This window comes from Pinus tabuliformis, chromosome 4_1, assembly GCF_031772625.1.
Source record: "Pinus tabuliformis cultivar Carrire ecotype Pingquan chromosome 4_1, CPIR1, whole genome shotgun sequence".
NCBI classification, from domain to species: Eukaryota; Viridiplantae; Streptophyta; class Pinopsida; order Pinales; family Pinaceae; genus Pinus; species Pinus tabuliformis.
In genome coordinates, this window is record NC_142303.1 from 283,458,977 (window position 1) to 283,467,852 (window position 8,876).

Here is an 8,876-nt window from a genome sequence, read left to right on the forward strand (position 1 = left end):
GATCTGCATCTTGATGTTGCCCTTTCTGCCTTCATCAGTTGAGATTTCCATTCAAGGAATAAGATTTCCTTATGCGATTCAAGAATTTGGGGTAGATTTGCAACTTGTCCTTCCTTGGTTTCTTGCCAAGAGAGAAACTCTGTTAGTCTTTCATCTGCTTGCTCCAATTTATTTCTTGCATCTACTGATTTATTAATCATAGATGATCATAGGAAATTTCACATAAGGGAAGAACGAGAGAGATATTGTGACATAATAGGCTCAATTGATTAGACAATGTTTTGGTAATTTGGAAAGCCTCCAATTTGAATTCTCTGACTTGGGGATATCCTCTCGATCTTTCTATTTACAATGACAGTTGAGCGATCTGTTCTTCTTTTGATTTTCTCAACTGTTCATTTAATGCTTTCAACTTGCTCAATGCTTGAGATAGCTCTTGCTGCTTCTGAATTGCATGTTGATCAATCCTTTGTTTTTCTTTAAGCAGTTGCTCATTCAATTGATCATTTCACTGTCTCTGGGCTGCTAACTGCTGTTCTAACTGCTCTATCCTTTACTTCTTCTCTTGTACTTATGTCTCTAGCAAAATAATTGCCTGATCCTTTTCTTTAAGAAAATTGCTTACTTCCAATTCTTTGTCCATAGTAGTTGCTATGTATGCTCCAGCATACTGAGAGAGTTTAGTGAGATCTTCAGAAGGGTTGACTTCTTCTCTCCATACCACATTTTTTATCTCGATTTGTGAAGGTAAAAAAGAAGATTGATCAAGTTTTCTCTTTTTCCTTTGCCTCTTGATTATAGCCCTATGCTTAGGGTTGTAGAAGACATCCAAGGGTGGTATTTCTTCTACATTTAGAACAATTTCATCGGATGGATTCTCGGGGATTATCTCTACATCCTTTTGAGTCATGGGTGGGCTACTAGTTCCTTTAGTCGGAACTGTATTATTTGTTGTCTTTTGACCAGTGGTCACCTCAGGTGTGCCGAAACCTTGTAGGTTCTCAGTATTACTGATGGTTGAATAGAATTGCTGCCATTATTTGAGTAGTTTGGGATCAACATAATTACTCGTATACATGAGTTCACTACTCTTTTCTTGCTCCTGCTCCTGTTTTGGTAATTTTTCTTTTTTAAGAACCTTTTCCACTGCAGGAGTCTTGTCGGCAGCTTTCTATTCAGTTTGACTTGGTGGCTGAATTGTAGGGGTTGTGGCTAATAGGTCTAAAGGCAGAGTTTGCAACCTCTAGTCTCTGAGCCTATTAAATGTTTCTAACCCTTCTTCTTCATATTTGATCCTAGCTAATGCTTTAACTTGAAAGAATGTTTCGGCTGAAGCAAATAAATCATTAAAAACATCTGCTTCATGATCGAACTTGGCAAGTTTAGCTTGTTCAAGAACATTATAGGCAACCTTATTTGGATCATATTTCCTATTAGGAATAGTGGCAAGATTCAACATCTGCATCTTTTCAGCTTCCTTTTTTACATGCTTGTAGTCATGTAAAGTGAAAATGCCACATCGTAAGGGGAATATAGGCCACATTTGTTTCTTAGAATCTCTAAGGGTTTTTGATGTCCCTTCAACAATTATTTAATATGCCAATTCCCATGCTAACAATTTATCAGGCACATACAGGGGGAGGACATGGGGTTTAGTGAGGTTGCCAAAAAGCCTTATATAGGTAAATGTTTCCTCCCCGAACCAGCTACCTACTGCTGTCAGGTCAATTTGTGCTTCCTGGGATATTCTGGGGGCAGGCTTATTGAAAATAGAATAATATGCAGGTAGAACAAAGCCATTGAAAATTTTGTAAATGTGATTTTTGTAGTGAGCTTTCGACAATTGCTGATGATAAATATGAATCGGGTTCGGATCTTGGGCAGTCTATTTCCATCCGAGTACCGGGTATTCAGAATTAAAACAAATAGTATCCATAATATATGCACTGTAGTAAAAGGGGGGAATGGTCCGGGAAGTTTTATGTGCATTTGTTCTGTATTCTAAAATTGTTGTGGCTAGTCTATTGGATAAAATATCTGCCCAATCCATAACATAACCATTAATTTTTGCTTCCATTAGCGGGACCATATCTATAGTGAATTTGGCAGAATCATGTTGTCCCCATAATCTACACATCATAGCTCCAACATAGCAGTAAGGAGAAGCTAATGAGTCGACAGAGTACTTACTCGATGTCTCATGTTTGTGCTTCTCCGGGAAATGCCTCCATTGCTTGATCGGGTCCGACTCCAAGTCATTTTCTTTTGCAAATGCTTCTAGGAATGCTTTGTTGTAGTGTTTTTGGGCTCTGGTAGATGGTACATTTGCCTGAGATCTTTAGGCTTGAATGAGCCAAATATCCTCCCATTAGCTGTGCAAAATGTTCTGTCCGAAGTAGGGATTTTCTCCACTACCCATCTTACCACATCAGTATATGGCAAAACTTTGGCTCGTGCCGCTATCCTGTGAAGATAAGAACAAGCCAATTCCTTGAGAGTTCCTTCTGACTTATTGGTTGAATCGGCAGTGGCTTCCTCTGATAATTCCTCAGGCTCCTCTACTTCTATCAGATTATAGATGCTTTCCCAGCTAGTATTTCCCAGACCAAGGCATGTCGTATCTGAGATTAATCCTTTCTTGCTCTGTTCTAGTTGTTTATCCGTAGGAGTTACTGTGGACTTCTTTGATTTCTTCCCCATTTTCTTTGGATTTCTGGATTCGGAGAGACTCTACACAAACAATTGCAAACTGTAACATAGAAATATTGTTGCCGCAAGCCAATATGATAATGAATAGAATTGCGGTGATTGACATACAATAAATGAAATACAATTAAGAATTACCACGGATGAAATATTTTAAAGGACCTATCCTTAACTGTAATATTAAATAGCCGTTTGAACATCCAATCGTGGTGAATTAATATCATAAATACCCATCCGTCAATCATATACTGAATGATTATTTCAAGCGTGTTTTAGATTTCATTGATCGGCAATCGACGATAAATAGCAAATCGTAATCGGGAGTGTTGAACGGAGGATCTTTAACATTTGCAATGAATATTTCCGATTGCCAAAAGATAATTTTAATATAATGGAGCAGGGTATTTATGCATGCAAACCATTTTTCAATGTATATTTGCCTTTCAAGATGCGCGCCCAATTAATTGATTGCAGTCGGGGTTTGGTTTAAGCTTTTATTAATTTGTCATATGACTCCATCGATTGTCGATTTGCGATTTACTTTATCGCATCGGGAGATTTGATGAGGCTTTTACTTATGTCCCTTTATCAACGAATATCTCCAATTACCATTTGCGATATCGAATCGGAAGATATGATGAGCCCTTGTATGTGTACCTTTGGCATTTGATTTCTCCGATTGCCGATTGCGATTTCCTTTTCAGATCGAAGAATTGGATGGGGGTTGTTTTGTGTTTATCCATTTTGTCATTGCGATATGCGATCTCTGATCGCTTTATTGCAATGTAGAATTGTTTTATAATTTTTAAAGGAACACTTTGTTTTTTATCAAAAGGCTTTATAAAATGATTTATTTATATCGGCCCTTTTAATAAAGATTTTCCTTATTATCGGGTTAATACCAGTTTTTTATTTGTGGACACACAAATCTAACTAAGTTGATTTAAAAAGGGACCCATTTCTTATTAAATATTTTATGTAAATATTTTTTTAGAAATTGGGGGTTGTTGTACAACACAACAATTGGCGATTCACTAGGAGAAATAGTTATTGCTGAGAAAGTAATATAATACTTTAACTTTCTTAATCTGAAAACCTTAGTGGATAGAGAAAATATAATATAACTAGATAATCATAAATTCTGAATATAATGATAACTATTTTTGCTATTTCTTTCTCATCTAAAATTAAATACATTCTAAGTTTTAAGTAAATATTAATTGGTTGATAATGATAAAACAAAATACTTCTCCAACTTAGCTTATATAATGACTCCTTTGTCATAGGTAGAGCCACTACTACCAGCAAACGTTTATAGTCTCGGCAGGGTTACCTTTTAACCATTTGGTCATTTATTGTCCCATCCATTTCAGATTATAATTAAAAAGAATGAATCCAAAAGATATGTTTCCACATTTTTTGTATTACATTTTCTTTTTTCCTTATTTCTTTATTTTGTAAGATAAAAAGCCATTATCTTGATTTGGCGGCCAACTGTTGATAATGCCATTCACTGGTTGTAATTTAAGTGAACAAGCTGGCTCGTGATGAGACCCCTTGTCTTATAATTATAAGCCATTACCCTGTTTTGGTATGCAGTGTTGGTAATGTCAGTTGAACTATTCCCCTATGATCATGGTAAGCAGGCTTGTGATAAGACCTCTTATCTTTTATATCAAATATATTTTAGAATTACACTGAGAAATTATAAACTTTGATGGATGGGATGAATAATTTTCTTGTTAAGAGAACATGGATGACAGTTTTGAGAGTTGAAGATGCTAAGATTGGATCAGTTTTTGTTGTCTATTGATAACCTTTTCAGGCTTCTAAAACGTTTGAATGATTTACAGTATTTTCAAGTTTTGAGAATATTTCACAAAAATAAAAATGGATTTTCAGAGTTTACTTATACCTAATTTCCTAGAATTTTCCTTTTCCTTCAAGGCTTCCATTTATTGAAAGTAAATATTAAAACTATTTTCTTTCAAGTAACTTTTTCAATATAGTAAAGACCAATGGAAGGCTATTCACAACTTTATTTCCTAGGATATTAAATAAACTAATTTATTCACGCAAATATAGCTAAAAATTGAATATTTACAAAGGGAGAAGGGGTTATCTCCTCAATTGAAGAATTTTTTTAGGATAAGCCCATTGATAAGAAGAGAATCTCTCTTTCCTGATAGATCTTGCAATATGAATGTAGATTGGCCTATCCTCTCACTGATTTGAAATGGTCCGAGCCACATTTTCTGAAATTTAGTGTGTTTTCCTTTATCTTCGTGGACTTTGTCCCATTTCAAAACAAGATCACCAACTTGTAAATGTTTTGAGCTGCTTGAAGTTGTATCAAAAGATGATTTAATAATTTGTTGATGCTTTTCATGTGTAATTCGGGCTTTCTCCCTTTCTTCCTCTAGTTTCCAAATCTGATTATGTCTCAATTGAATAGAATATGCGAGATTTTCTTCAATAAACTGCACTAAGGGTAGTGATGGAAGTACTAAGTTTGTTGGTATAACAACCTCCTTTCCATACACTAGATTAAATGGAGAATTTCCTATTGAGGCCTTCTGTGTTATACGGTCTGCCCATATTGCAAATATCAAAGACTTGTGCCAATTCTTATGATTCTGATCAATAGTTATCTTAATGATTTTGATAAGATTTTTATTGGTAGATTCTGCTAAACCATTACCCTGAGAGTAGTAATTTGCAGAGTATTTCCATTTGAATCCTCTTTTGATAGCAAATTCAAATATATAATTACTAGAGAAATAAGATGCATTATCAAAAATAAGAGCGTTTGGGACACCAAACCTGGTAATGATGAACTAGTCTATGAATTCAATGATCGCCTCAGAGTTTGATGTCTTCAAATGAATTGCTTCTACCCACTTAGTAAAGTAATCAATAGCTGTAAGGATATACCTATGCTGTTTGGATGAATGTGGAATAATTTATCCAATGATATCCAATCCCCATTGTTCAAAAGGCTGTTCAATGTTGACTGGTTGCAAAGGAATAGCTGGCTTCCTTTGCCTTCCACTGGAAGTTTGACATGTTCTGCATTTCCTTACATATTCACGAGTATCTCTAAATAAGGTAGGCCAATAATACCCGGCATGAATAATTTTGTGGGCTATTGTATCAGCTCCAAAATGTCTTCTTGCCGGACCATCATGTAATTCTTGCGAGACTTTTTGCGCTTCAGGATTTTCTAAGCATATTAACAAAATTGAATCATAATTCTGTCTAAACAACACATCATCAACAATCACGAAGTTTCTTGCTTTCAGTCTTATGGCACGTTTGTTTTTATTGGAAAGATTAGAAAGAGCATATCCATTTTTCAAATAGAATATCAAATCTGCATATTGGGATTCAGGATTAATGATACTTATCTCATTGATTTCTTCAATATTGTTTGTACCTTCATATTCCTAAATGTTAGAAGCTCCTACTAACAACCTGCAAAAACCTTGGCCTTTGACATTCTTTGCTGGCCTAATGTTCAAATCATATTCTTGTAATGTTGTGACCCAGTTTGCCCTTTTTTCTCCCAATTCCTTTCGAACTAGTAACTGTCTTATTGCTGAAAAATGGACTATATATTTTGTGTGAGCTTTTAAAAGAAAGGGTCTAAAGTTTTTTGTAGCTTTGAATACAGCAAAGGCTTTCTTTTCAACTTCAGAGTATTTAAGTTCAGCACCTTGAAGATTTGAACTATAAAATGAAATTGGTGCTTCCAAGTTTTGGTCATTGAATTGTGTCAGCACTGCTGCATAAGATGAATCAAATGCAAGAGTATATAAAATGAAATGATTCGAAAAATTGGTAGTTCTTAAAGCAGGAGCATTTATGATTGATTGCTTGATTGAATCAAATGCCTCTCTTTCTATAGGCCCCCATTTAAACACTCAATTTTTCTTGATCATGGTTTGTAATGGTAAAACAATATGTGAAAAATTTGGAATAAATATTTTTACAAAATTAATTTGACCTAAAAAGGATTGCATTGATCTTTTATTATGTGGAAATGGAATATCAAAAATCTCTTTGATTCTATCTGGATCAATATAAATACCATCTTTTGAAACAATTAATCCCAAGAGTTTACCTTGGTCAAGAGCAAAAAAGGATTTCTTAGGATTGAGTGAAATGCCATACCTTTTATAGTGATCAAATATTTGTTTCAAATCATGCAAGTGATTTGATATTTTCTTAGAGAAAATAGTAATTTCATCCAAATAGACAACTACTTATTTATTGATTAGACCTTTGAATGCTATGTCCATTGCTCTTTGGAACGTAGCTCCAGCATTGATTAATCCGAAAGGCATTTTTTGATAGGCATAAGTTCGCCACTTAGTTCTGAAAGTAGTCTTAAGTCTGTCATCGGGGTGTACCAAAATTTGGTTATACCATGAAAAACCATCTAATAAGGACATTAGTTCAGAACCAGCTACTATATGGAGAGTTTTCTCTATTGTTGGTGGAGGGAAGTTATCCTTTTGACTTGCTTTGTTAAGATTTCTGAAATCAATACAAATTCTAATGTCACCATTTTTCTTCCTTACTGACACCATGTTGGACACCCAATTTGAATGTCTAACAAGAAAAATTACCTTCGTCTTCAAAAGTTTGTTTAACTCAGTTTGATTTGACTTTCGAGGTTGGAATGAGTTTTTCTTAATTTCTATTGTACTGTCTTTTCCTCAGATATCATTCGAATTGTATGTTGTATGATAGAAGTATCATATATTTTCAAATCATCATAATTCCAAGCAAAGACATTTTTATACTTATTCAATAATTTGATAAATGAAATTCTTTCTTCTTAAGTAAGTCCTAATCCCAAATTAATGTTTTGTGGTTTGTCCTTGGTACCAAGGTTTATTAATTCAAATATGAAAGTAGAACTTTGGAGTTTTGAATTAGTAATCTGCTTAAACCTATCTTTGATGTCATAAAGATCTTCAAGTTTGACCACTGGTTTAGGTATTGAATTTTGTTCAATCTTTTCCTTCATTTGAAGATCATGCTCACTTTCATCAATAATTTTATCATAGGACTTATCAGAAGTTAAGAAATTTAAAATGTCATCATCATGATTGAATACTCGCCCATTAGTGACATTATTGGGAATCGATGGTCTGAAAATTAATTCTACTGAAAATATATCGGGACTATAATATTTAGATGGAAGGAGCTTAGAAGCAACATTGGCTAGCAAATCTATCGTTGCATTCTGTGATCTAGGAATGGGAGAAATATTAAATGCTAGAAAATGAGATACAAGGTCTTGTACCAACGACTGATAATGTTTAAGGTGACAAGAAACACAATGTATAACATTTCTGACTTGTTTTATAACAATTTCAGAGTCACCAAACACTTTCAAATATTGTACCTTAAGACCAATTTCTTTGTAAAATCCTTGAATCAAGTCTTTGTATTCAATAGTATTGTTTGTGCACTCAAATTCTAATCTACATGATAACATGGTCTTTTCTCCCTGAGGGCTAATTAAAATACATCCCGCTCCTGCACCGTCATTAGATTTAGACCCATCAAAATATAATGACCAAAATAAAGGTTTATCTACAGTTTTATTTACAATTTCATCAACAATTTTAACACACCTTGATGTATCTGTTTGGGAAAAATTTTCAATTTGAGATGTGAAGTTATTAATCGAGAAAGGTGATGATTGAGCAGCAAAATTTCCAAAGAATGATTTAGATGAATAATTACCTAGAATGTTATTGTTGAATGCTATAGGCTGGTTTTCTTGTTCAAACTCTGTCACAGTATGAGTCATATGCTTCTCTCAATCAATCTTAATCTGATTTGGCTTTCCTTTATTGGGCAGCCACATGTGAGACCAATCGGTAGAAATATAACCATGAAGTTTCTCGGACCAGTCTCTATTTAAAATCAAACCATAGAACTCAGGAATATCAACAATTAATATGTCGATTCTCTAAACCACTCTTGGATCAGCTGATAACCTAATGGTAACTGAGTTGATTTCTCCTAATAATTGGACCTTAGTTCTATCCAACTGGACAATATGTACTGCAGAATTTTGGGGTTCAATATTCAATTTAGAACAAACCGAGGTCGGCATTATATTTGATGAAGTGCCTGAGTCTATCAAGCAA